Genomic DNA, 12,573 nt, shown 5'->3' with positions numbered 1-12,573 from the left:
CAACAAAGATCTGCCAAGATTATTTAGGAAGATCACATAGATGTAACCTGACATATCCCTGAACATTGTAGACTGCACTGACAGAAGTACCACACTGTTCTCCTTTTGCATTTATTCTGTTCCTTTATGACTCCTGTCTTGAGTCTCTGTTGGATCAAGGTCACTGGAGCACATCGATCTTTGCTCTGATCTCAAAGCATGCTAGTTTACAAGTATGGGAGGTTCAAGAACTTTAAAGATAATGTTATGTTATTCCTGTTAACTGGTTTTCAGTATACTTACATCCCCCTTTTCTACCCTCTCCCCGAAATCCTGGATCTTTATTTTGCTTTGACTAATTAAAATAACACAATGACATAATACTGACATAGTAAGACTGCCGTTTTGATTACAGATTTCCTGTTATTAGGAAGAAAATTTTATGTGATAGGTACAGAAAACTACTCGTATTAAGAGAAAGAATTACCTCTCCCTACCTGTTCATGCCTGTGACGCATACCACGAGGATTTCCATATGCTGCTTTATGTCTCTTTCTTCAGTATTTTAAGGCTAGACCTGACTTCATACAAGCCAAATACAGCTGCAGTACAAAGATCCATGAAGTTAATGGGTTTCAAATTGCTTGCAACTTAACTGAATATGGTGCAATGTAGTTTAGTAGCAAGAAAATTGATGGCAATGATTGTATTTTTAAACTGAATTCACAGTATGCTCCAAATGGCACAGCCTGGACAAAGCAATGAGCTCAGCAACTTCTTCTACAAATTTCATACATTAATTGAAAATATGAATTTCAGGTCATAGCCAGTCAAACAACTGGTATTGTTACGTAGGCTACAACTGCAATGTAAATAATCCATTTAATATTAGCTAACTGGAAATTTAATTTTGAAAAGGGAATTTTCATTCATACCCTAATAAGTTATTCATATGCTACAGGTATATTATGTATTACTTTAAATTTTGCTCGATTATGAAGTTATTCATCAACCTTGGTCTGCTTTTTAGTAGTTCTAGTTAGGTAATTAGAACACTAAATAACAATAACGTATCCTAAAGTCACAATAAAAATTTAGGTAGGACAAGAAAACTGGGCAAAAAAAGCCGCTCCTACTCCCCTTCTCCATTTTTCCTGGAAAAGAGCCACTACAATTTAAATAAACATAAATTAATGTGTCAATGCTTTATGCTTTTGATGGAAAGATAGTTCTTGAAGGAATTTGCATAGGACTTGGATAAAAGGAAATTTATTTCAGTAATGATAGGCAGGACCAATAAAGAAGCTGACTGAACCCTCATAGTACTTAATGTTGCTTCTCAAGTTTTATCTGGATGTTGACCAACCACAAACTGGCTATTTCAAATAACATACCTATCATGGAACCTGGTGGCAAATGACAACCTGGTGTGTATCATATGAAGGAACAGATGAAACCAAACAACTGTTCTTTATCTTTTCTAAAAGGAGCAGGTAACAGGTAAAACATTTCAGGAGGTGTTTGGGTTTGTTGGTTTGGTTTGGGATTTTTTTCTTTTTAATGGTAGCAATATTCTTAAATAGGCATAAACAACATAATGAATTTTTAGTTGATATACTTCACTGTCTACCTCCTTCCCAAAATAACTTGAGACAGTAAAATAATTGCTTTTAAAGAACTGGTCCTATTTCTTTCTCATGGAAACACTAATTCAAGTCAATAAAAATCCTCCTCTGACTAAAGTCAGTAGAGTTTGGCCACAATGGTCAGTCATCTTCATATTTAATAGCTACATTATAAATATATCATTCTGCAGTGATCTTCTTTTATAATTGTGGTTCAAGTCATTATTCCCGTGTCATGTCATTAATGCATCCATGCATCAAAACCTAGATCAAAGCAAAATTTTCTGTTACTCAGAATTCCTTAAATTATAGCAGCAGCATATATGGGTAGTATTGTCCTATCTCATGCCATTTCAAAAATGAAAGCTGTTTACTTCCTGCACTGTTAAGCGATATTTTCCCCTATCCCACAGTGCCAAATCCTACTGAGGTCAACTGACTCCAGCTTCACATGTCAGCCTCTGATTAGTTCAGCCAACAGTGTTTCCATGGAGCTACTCAAACGCAGGTTATTCAAAGACTTAGGGGTCTTGCTAAACAAGGTTTCCTAAAAGTAGAGTTGTGTATGCATATGTATTCTTCATTTTCTTTACACATATACTTTAAGTTAACTTTTTTAAGTATTTCTTCTCCAGTACAAAAGACACTTATATCATAAGCTGCTACCACAAATACTTGTAGCCAGAGAGATGACACCCCCGTTTGTTTGTTTATTCCTCTCTTTTATTCCTTTCTCTTAAGAAATTAATGGGTAGATTCTGAGTGCATCCATAGCAAAGCAAATCAGAAAACGTCTTCTCCAATTAACAACATCATCAGTCAAATGATAGCAACTAATATAAAAATTGAGCCATATAGCAAAAATAAGAAGCTTGGTACCCTTATGCTTGCAGATACCCCATTGAAGATGTTACAGTATAAATACAAGACATCTGAAGAATATCTTGTTATTTTATATTAACTCTTTTCATTTCCCTGATACACTTTAAAGAGAAACTGAGCTACAAAAGCCATGAAGAGATTTTGTGAAAGAATGCAGAATTATGTTACTGAAGATGGGCATACCCAGACTCTTCAAATAACTGCAAGTTGCCTTCAGATTTGAATACATCAGTATATCCATTAAGTTCTCTCCTGCCTCTCCCATTTCTGAATTTCAAGAGAGGCTGATATTAAAATTGAGGCTGATATTATAAAAATTAAAATGAAATTACCTGTGACATGTAAAGCCTTAGGATATGCTTCATCAAGTATACTGCCCTTCTTTTATTTATAGAACAAATGGGTGCTAAAAAAAACCCTCCCAAATAAAACCATATACCATCAATTAGTTGTTATAAACTGTTTAAAATATGCTTATCAGTTATTATCCAGATCCTTTATCTAGAGAAGTCTACATCCACTCTCAGTAATGGATTTTCAGCCCACAGACACAAATTATGGCATAGTTAAACCATATGCTCCCCAGAACATTTTATTAATTTGACTCAGTTCATAGAATCATAGAATAGTTTGAGTTGGAAGGGACCAAAGGTCTTCTAGTCCAGCCCCCCTGCAACAAGCAGGCACATCTTCAACTAGATCAGGCTACTCAGAACCACATCCAGCCTGGCCTTGTACGTCTCCAGGGATGAGGCATCTATCACCTCCTCTGGGCAAACTCTGCCAGTATTTTACAATCCTCATTGTGAAGAATTTTTTCCTTGCCTCCAGCCTGAATCTCTCCTGTTTTAGTTTAAATCCATCACCCCTCGTCCTACTGCAACAGACCCTATTAAAAAGTCTCTCCCCATCTTTCTCATAGTCTCCTTTTAAGGACTGAAAGGCCACAATAAGTTCTTCAGTCTGGAGGAGAGAAGGTTCTGGGGAGAAGTCCAGCTCTCTCAGCCTTTCCTCCCAGGAGAGGCGCTCCATCCCTCTAATCATTCTGTGGCACTCGCCTGGACCTCCTCCAACAGGTCCATATCTTTCCTGTACTGAGAACTCAAATTGCATGCACTGAAGGCAACAGGCAGATTACTGGAGTAAATTGGAAGAACATCAGTAAGTAAACATTAATCACTTGAGAAAGCTGCCCCCAGGAAAAAGGTCAATGAAAGGTCAAACAAATACAACATTTGTTCCCAAAATACTATTGAAGAAGGTGGCTATGAAAGGGAGAACATACACAGATCAGTCATAACACTCCCATAGATAAAAATAACTGGTTGCCTAAATAAATATATTAGCTATGCTTTAAGAGAAGAGAAAGTCAAAATTATGCTATTCAGTACCTTAGAGAAGGCTTTCAAGCTTTATCTCTATGACTTTATTTTTCATATATTTCACGATGCAGAGCCACTGCAAACAATAATATTTCTAACTCCATTCTGTACAGGGGTGCATGAAACAAAACTCTATACATTCCTCAACCATCTATTCTTAAGCAAACCTTTTACAACCCCTCATCAGTCAAGGTTTATTTTCAGGAAAATTTTGATTGTCATCCTCACCTGAAGCACATCAAAAAGCAAATCAAACATTACTTCTTGTTTGAATTTTTTTCTTTTCTTTTGAATGGTGAAAAGGAGAAGAAAACGTGTTAGATGTATTGTAAATGTATTTTAATCTTAATACAGTTGCATAAACCAACTTGTAGCAGAAAACAAGGGTTAACTGAAGTCTCAGGATATGTTCCCGATTTTGGTATACAACTGGAGTAAAATATTAGTTCCACTTAATCCACTAGACAAACTGATTGATTTAAGAAATTCAGGATTTCCAGGATTCCCCACACAAAAAGAATAGAGGCAGGATTCTAGAAAGTGACTGTCTGAATAAGATGCACATGCTGGCATCTCTTTCAGGGGATGTTCCTCATTAACAAACAGTCCCTTATAAGCACTTGTAAATAGGAATTCTTCGGGGAAAAAAAATAACAAAAAAAAAAAAACACCTCAGTATCAATGCAGTGAAAAGAGCAAACTTACAGTACAATGACTGAGTAAGTACTCACTCCTACAAATCTCCTGGATGAGCACAAAAGAGATTAAACTCTACAGCAAAGCACTTTCTACTGCACCTTAAAATTTTGCTAACCTTAAGAAATGCATACTATGATAAAAGAAGTAGGATTTTCTAATCTGGGAAGATGTCCATTTAATCCACTTTAAGTCGGTCTCCCCAGACACTGGTAAAAACCAATGGAGCTTTGTCTTCCATCACTACATATGTTAAAAAGCAGGTTTACAGAGTTGAGTAGACCATTTTGCTGGTTTGGAAGTGTGTGGGTGTGTTTTGTTTCACTTTTTTATTAAAGCAAAGCTAATTAAATCTGGGCCTTTTAGTCTGGATGAATTTTCTGTACAGCTTTGAAAGGTTAACAAAAAAAAAAAAATCCTTTCGTTTTACCATAATAACACTGCCAGTTAAACCTCTCCCCTTGTGATGAAATTAGGGGACAGAATACCCAGCCCTAGAAAATAATTATGACACTCAAGCTCTTAACTTTAAATGGCTGGGGGAACAGGCTGCTGTCTGCTACTGGTTTTCAAACTTCTCTGATTTTCTAGAACAGAACAAACACACTAAAGTTCCCCCTTTCCAGTCCTGAACACCAGTACTTCCCAAAGAAAAAAATTCACTCTTCATAAAATCTACTGCAGCTGTATTCTTAGAAATAGAAATCCTTAACCTAAGACTTTAATATCTCCAAAGCAAACAATCCAAATCTAGTTTACTTTTTCTTAAACATCCACACTCCCCTCTATCAACATCAAATAAGTTATAATCATTATTTAATAAACAGATAACACTGGGTGTCTTAAAAACAAACACCCACCCCCCCCTCAAAGCACCAGAACCTTCAATTGATTATATGTTCCCCACCTCTGCATTCTCAAAAGATAAATCCCAAGAGCTTTTGGAATAGCCTTTCAAATTCTTTTAATCACTTCAAGAAATTCTCAATTAGTTAAAGGAGGTGTCAAAAAAATAAAAGATGCACGATAAATCCCTCACCACAGTGATGCTTCTTAAAAAAAAATTAAAAAATAAAAGTAAGCACCACTGAAGAATGTTCTTCTCCCACAGCACCCTGAATGGCAATTTTCCATATGCAGATTTTTTTTCCACTCCCATTTACTATCCCCTTCTGCAGACTGAGGAAGCATGTTCCTGTTATTTCTGCAGCCAGTTCAAAAACCTTACTCTTCCCCACACCAACACAACACACTTCCTTTATTTGGAAAAAAAAAAAAAAGAAAATATGCTTTTTCAAAATTTAGACTAATATAAATTACGATCAATATTAGACATATTCAGCTTTTCTCATCTTCTTTCCATCTACCTCCATAGCTATCTCCCTACATTTCTGAACAGATTAGTAGCACTTAGAATTTCACTCCATTATTTATTTCCTGACATCTCGGATAGTAAAAAACCAAAACTATGTATGTAATCCTCCTACGCTGCAGTAATCACACTTCACAAACTAGCTTGCTACCATTCCTCCGTTATAGGCACCACATACCACATCTCTACACACGTTACACCTAGGCAGATCAATGCAAAGGAGGCTTTCCAGTTCTCCTCTTCCTTTGCCATCCCCGCGCTGGCTATGTTGAAAAGCCTCCGGACTATTTCTGAACCGCTGCTAATCAGGAAACCTCCAGGGCTCAACCTGAGGTGGCAAACACACAGAAGCATTTCTATATAAACTGAGAGCATCTGGTGGCTCTTTGCTACTTATCACCGAGAGAAAACGTCTGTGTGGTATTGAGGCTTAGCGACAACTGCACTGAAGAAGACCTTCAGAGCTGTGGTCTTAATGCCTCCAGGCACAATGCTCCCCCTCGCCCGCCCCTTTTCTCAAGTGCAACAGATCTCGCTTCTCCCATACGTGACACGGTGCAGCCCCGGGGCGCGGTATCCAGCCCTGGCGCCCGGAAGCGGGGGTACCCGCGGCTCCCTTCGCTTGCCCGACCCAAGCGCCCGCTGCCCGTCCCGGCGCGGGGCACTGCCCGCGCACCGGCGGCCGCCGTGGAGCTCTGCCGCCCCCTGCTGCAAAGCGGCGGCACCAGGGGCCGAGGGACGGTCCCCGCCGCTCCCTCCGCGGACACCCGGGGGGGTTGGAGGATTGGTGGGTTTTTTCCCCTCCCATAAAACCGCCCCAAAGCCCCTCAGGTGCGGGCAGCGCAGCGCCTTGGGAACCTAGCTGCGCGCTGGCGCCGCGCAGGAGGCACTGACAGCACGGTCCCGCTACGAACGAGCGTCAGAAACTTGCCCCAGCGGTTACCGCTCGCCCCGGGGCACCCGCGCCGAGCCACGCCGCGCTCGGAAGCCCTGCCCCGCCCCGTCCCCTAAAGTAGCACAAATCCTCAAGTGACCACACCGGCGACATCCAGAATAATTAAATAAATATTTCATAGCACACACACACACTCCCAAAAAGCCACGAACAAATTACAGCAGCTACAGCACAGCCCCCGTATTTTACGAAGCGCTGTTATGTACCCCCGTACACATTCACATACATATGCAAAAGCGGAACCGCGCCCAGAGGCGTAACCCCAGCGCGCCGGTCTCCGCACACACCTGCCCTCGCCGCGCTAATTCACCGCACAAACTCTCCGCGTCCGCGCAGACGTCCGCGGTTGTGCCGGTGCCACCGCCACCAACTCCCATCGCCTGGGCCGGCGGACTCTGTGTTCCCCGCAGAGCGAGAGGAACGGGCTTCAGACACCAACCCTGCCAGGCAGACTTCAGTTCGGAAGGCTCGCTGCCTCCGCCGACAGCACTTCTCCCCGGTTCTAAAAGCGAAGCCCACGCTGCCTTCCCCTTAGGCAGAAGCGTATTTTAAAGCACGATCTCTGACAGATATACATGTATTTAAAATCGTTTTATCTCCCTCCCACATCTAACAGCCCCCCAAAAAGACAAAACCCCATGCAAAGCAGCCAAGTGCACTTAGCACCTTCCAGCTTGCCTTTTGGGGTTTTTTTTTTCCTTATAAATGATACCTCTTGAAGACTTAAAAAAAGGGGGAATGGTGAAGGAGGAAGCTATGAAGCAAGTTTTACATCCCTTTTAATTCGGCTCCAGGGTTAAACACTGCTTTATTTTTTCTCCATTTCTTTACTGGCTATGCTAATTTGAGCGAGTGGACAGTATAGGCAAAAATAATAACTAAATTAGAAACAAAACCAGGCAGCCCCGCTCCTACCTTGCCCGCTACTGAGGAGCAATCCGAGCAGGTAGAGAGGCAGGAGGCTCATGTTCAGGAGCTCGCACCGGTGGACAGTTCCAAGTTGGAGGTGCTCAACCAGACCAGGCAAACCCCCGCTGCCGTCCACGCAGCCGCTCCGCACCCGCGGAGCGCCGCTCACCGAATACCAGCCACCGCCTCCCCGTGCCGCACTATATCTGGGAGGCAGCGACCGCCGCGCAGGGGGCGGGCACACGGCGGCCCGCGCGTATCCCTCCGCGCCGCACGCAGGGCCGCACCACGACCGTGGGGAGAGCGGTAGCGCCGGTGGATTCCTCCGCTGCGCTGAGGGGCGGCAGCGGTGTCGGAGCGTCTTTGCGTTCGTCCATCTATCCATCTCCGCCCGCTGGCAGCGCCCATGGGGATCGGGGCGGAGAAACAATTCCCCTGCCTCGCCACCGCCGCCCTTCGGAGCCTGTTTTCCCTCACCGTCGCCTGAGGGAAGACAGCCTAAAGGGAGAGGCGGATCGACGGGAGAATCCTACTGGGAAGCCAGAGCTCTCCTGGGCCTGGAGAGCCGAAAGCGGCGCTTCGGCTGTGCGCGCCAGCGGGACACATCGAGGAAGCTGTCCCCCGCTGCCGCAGGGAGCGGAGCCGGACGGAGCGGAGCGCAGGGCCGAAGGTTGCGCGGGGGCTGCACACGCGGCCCTAACGTTGCCCCGCGCCTCCCTCGTGCGGTACCGTACCGCAGCGTCTGTGAGAAGCTGGTGTGTCTGTGACTGATCGCGTTGGGCTTGTACCTATTGGTTTGGATGTCTTGAAACTCGGGGATTGGGGAGTTTTTACCTTTGCTGTTAGCACAGAGGGGAAAAAAATACCTCTGCTTTTTACGGTGGTGAAATAAAACCGACAAAAAAAAAAAAAAAACTGCGTACCTTTTCGATGCCTCGGTGCCATCTCACCAAGATCTTGCTTCTTGAGGAAAAAACAAAATATAAACAAATCCCCCCAAAATTAAACACACACACACGCACACACGCACAAAAAAAAAAAAAGGGGGGGGGGGAACCCACGTAAAACAAAAAAAACCCTCCAAGACAGAAAAAAAAAAAAAAAAGCAACAAGACCGTGATAAAAAGGTGGGGGTTCATCCAGCTCGACTTTGAAGAGGGATTATTTTTGCGGGGGGTTGAGAGGGTGTTTATGAAGCTGCAGTCTCCAATGAAGCTTCTATGAATTCCTGACCTTACATCTGTATGATACAAGGAAGGAGATTGAGGTGGATTTATTTTAGTGTGAAGCAGCAGTTACAGTAGTTAATAAAAGATTAATCCAAATTAACACATCCCTACTAAGTTTTACAATTTATTGTTTTTTTTTTTCCCCAGATAATTTGGGGTTTGGGGAGGAGGAGGGAAACAAGGGGTGCGTGTGCTGAAAGCTAATGCAAATTACATGGTTGGTATCTCAGCTTGACTTTCGCTGCACAGTAATCTTACAAAATTATGAAATACAGGAGGAAGAAGTTATGTAGTCAGATCTTGCTTGGATTGACAAGATAGATGATAAAACTGGAAGATGACGTTTTAGGACACCTGGGAACGTGCAGAAAATGCTGGCAGAGGGGAAAGTGAGAGCTTTGTGCTGCTGGTTGGTTAATCCACGTCACATGAATCAGAACCTTATTGCTCAGCTACAGACCACGTGGCCCTGCTCTTGAACCTGAAGGGTTTTGTAACCTAGTATAAAATTAATAGATTCATTTTTGTGTGTGTATAAATGGGAGTGGAACCATTATTCCTCATACAGTTTTGGAAATCCAAAATATGGCAGCATCGGCAAAGCCTTTTAGGTGAGAACTGGATTTCTATTTAGGAGCCATTCCGCTCTCGAGTGTCGGAAGAGGTGCCTAATGGCAGAAACTTGGCTAGGGCCCCTAGAGCAGGTTCAGGAAAGCACAACAGAAGGAAGTATTGTGTTGAATGAGTTTTCCCAGGTAGGAGGGGTCCATCAGCCCCACTACCCAGCTACAGAAATAGACATCATTAAGAGATTAATACAGAAAGATGATGAAAGCAAATATTAGATAAAAACCTTAACAAAAAAAGAAATAGAAATCTTAATGGGCAAAAAGTAAGAAACCCTCATTATGAAGTGGGTAGGATGCCAAATTTATCTTTTTTTTTTCTATTGTGTTTGAAGCATTACCATCCATCAAAAGCTGAATAAAAAAAAATAAAAATAGTATTAATAAATAAATAACTTGTGCTCAGACCTTAACATCTGTTATAACCTGCTTTAGTTAAGGGCCAAAAGCAGTAGAGAAGTAGTGGGAGGTCTCTTCCTTCACAGAATGAAGCATAACCAGGAATGTTACTGTCTCAAGCTTACTGGTTTTAAATCATAAATATGATGAGAATTTCACCAGTGGCCAGTTCTTGCTTTGAGAAGACGTAAGAGTGCTTCTTTTACAAAAAGGATTCCTTGTCCCGAGAAATCTGCCTAGTTACTTGCCTGCAGCAGTCAACAGAGCCCACCATGCAGGCTCTCCATGCCATACTGCTACAGGACTTGAAGAAATCTGGTTTTAGTCTAGCTTCTCAAGGAGAAAAGGAACGCACTCTTTGCCTCTCTGAAGCAACGGATGTAGAACAGAAGACGGATATAAATCTAGAAGTTAACTACATTCTTGTAGTGCTATGGTAAAATGCAGAGACATCACTGAAGGAAGAGGCAGCCCCTGGTTCGTGCATTGGTAGACATGTGGCTCTAAATACTCTTGTCACAAACACCACCTAAAAGGTGTATCTACCCCTCCTAAGACCATGCACTGGAGGGAGAGGAGGAGAGAAAGTAAGAAGTTCAAAGGGCTTCATTGCTTCTGCTGCTTATGAAACAGAAAAACTCATTTGTCATGGAAGAAAGATCTGTAAAAAGTGTATTGTAGTGAACCACAGCAGCGTATCACACTGAGGTCATGCAAACAGAGATTAGAAAGGTGTGGGAAAAGTGATCAGCTTTTCTGCCCTCTGTATCTATATGACTCCTCGTGTTTATGATCATACATTGTGAACCAAAAGATGAGCATTTCAAAGCCCTGTAAAACACTAATCAAACAACACATCTCTAGTATTTGCCACTCTTTGGCTAATAGCAGTTTTCTTTAGAGTGTGCTGTTTACCACTGGGGAAGCCTGACATGGAGTTTAGTGGCTATACTTAGACTAGGGAATTAGAAAACGATATCTAGATAATATCACATGCATAACAAATATGCTGGTAGAAAACAAACACATTTTCATGCAAAATAAGTTTTCATGCAAAATAAGTTTTAAAAATAAGACTAGGAGTAAACTGCAGTGACTGTTATCCTGTGTGAACAACCAAGAGGTGCAACATCAAGAAGTAAAATAAACATTCTGTCGGGGCAGTTACTCCAAAAGGTGGGGAAATCACCATCAATAGGTATTCAGATCAATGAAAATACAACTCAGCGACTGAAAAGACTTGCTGGAAAAATCTGAGGGGAAAAGAAAGGAAAATACTACCTAATATTAAATACATGTTCGATTAATACCTTACATGTTTTGGGATACAATGCTCAAAATCTAAATGGATATATCTCTTAAGTTCCTGGTCTTTTATCTGCCACACAATAGCCTCCAGCTTTCACAACTGTGCTGTTATATGCACCTTTTCTCCTACAAAGTTCTACTGCATGTTAATTTAGCAAAAAGAGAGCAAGAATTAATTTTCCCACGTTACTGACATGTTTCACTCAATGACATTGTTTATACAGTACCATATCAACCTTTATGAATAAAAGTGGCAAAACTGGGCTCTGGCAGGAGAAGCATCTTAAGCTATCATCACTGCATTTATGTCAGTTTACAAGAACTGAGGATCTGTAAACTTGCTGTGACTGAACTTGTTTGTCAAGAAACATCTCCATGGTATTTTTACAAGGATTACTTTATTTTTAAATTGATTGATGATTGCATGCTCAATGCAAATGTGATTAAATAGAGAAACTTAAATCTTGGTGATGATTTCATAATGGATATTTATACTGAGATGCATGTTTCCCTGTGGACACCCAAGTTGCCAAGAGATCCAGCTGTATTTGCTTACCTGTCTTACATAAACTGAAATGTTAAGGAAGCACCTTAAAATTAGCTGAGAATTTTAGGGGAACTTATGATAAGGGCACAGTCACAAAGAAAGCACAGAGAGATTATATGTCTAGAAATAACTGATGAAGAGTCGTAAGGAAATTGGCATGTCCTAGAGCACTTATCAAATGTATTTTGGGGACAGGAAAGGAGAGAGAAAAGGAAAAGAGAAAAGACAAAATGCCCCTCTTGCAAACCCAGTATGTTGTGCTTGCAGGAAAATGCCTTCTGCAGATAAGGCAATTTTCAGAGGTGCTCATGAACCAAATTGCTGATCATCTCCAAAGTGAGTAATTATCCCAAATAGGATGCTTTCCCGTGAATACTGAAAACACAATTAAAGTGGCACTAAGATAAATTATACAACAGTGAACAACAGCATATTGCTGTGAGGAAACAATGCACAATAAACAAAAGAGTTTCATAACTGTTTGCACCACTATTATGTTTCAAGTTCTTAACATCTTACAGAGATTTTCATGAAATCTAAAATTACTAGCATTTTGAATTAACATTTTATGAGAAAGAGTCAAAACCATTGTTTCCAGTATGTTTCAAGTCACCTTAAATAAAGAACTCTCCTTCCTGTTAGAGAAACTTAAAATAATCTTGAA

General features: G+C 41.5%; 1 long non-coding RNA gene across 1 annotated transcript in view; it reads right to left on the bottom strand.

The window, feature by feature from the left end:
- Positions 1 to 7,959, bottom strand: part of LOC136012586 (uncharacterized) — a 102,143-nt gene extending 94,184 nt beyond the window's left edge. Inside the window, exon 1 of the long non-coding RNA XR_010611835.1 lies at positions 7,807 to 7,959. This is a non-coding gene — a long non-coding RNA (uncharacterized LOC136012586). The remainder of the gene's footprint in view (positions 1 to 7,806) is intronic.
- Positions 7,960 to 12,573: the final 4,614 nt, after the last annotated feature.

The sequence above is a fragment of the Lathamus discolor genome, chromosome 4 (assembly GCF_037157495.1).
Source record: "Lathamus discolor isolate bLatDis1 chromosome 4, bLatDis1.hap1, whole genome shotgun sequence".
Lineage (NCBI taxonomy): Eukaryota > Metazoa > Chordata > Aves > Psittaciformes > Psittacidae > Lathamus > Lathamus discolor.
This window is presented reverse-complemented; position numbering and strand designations above follow the sequence as displayed.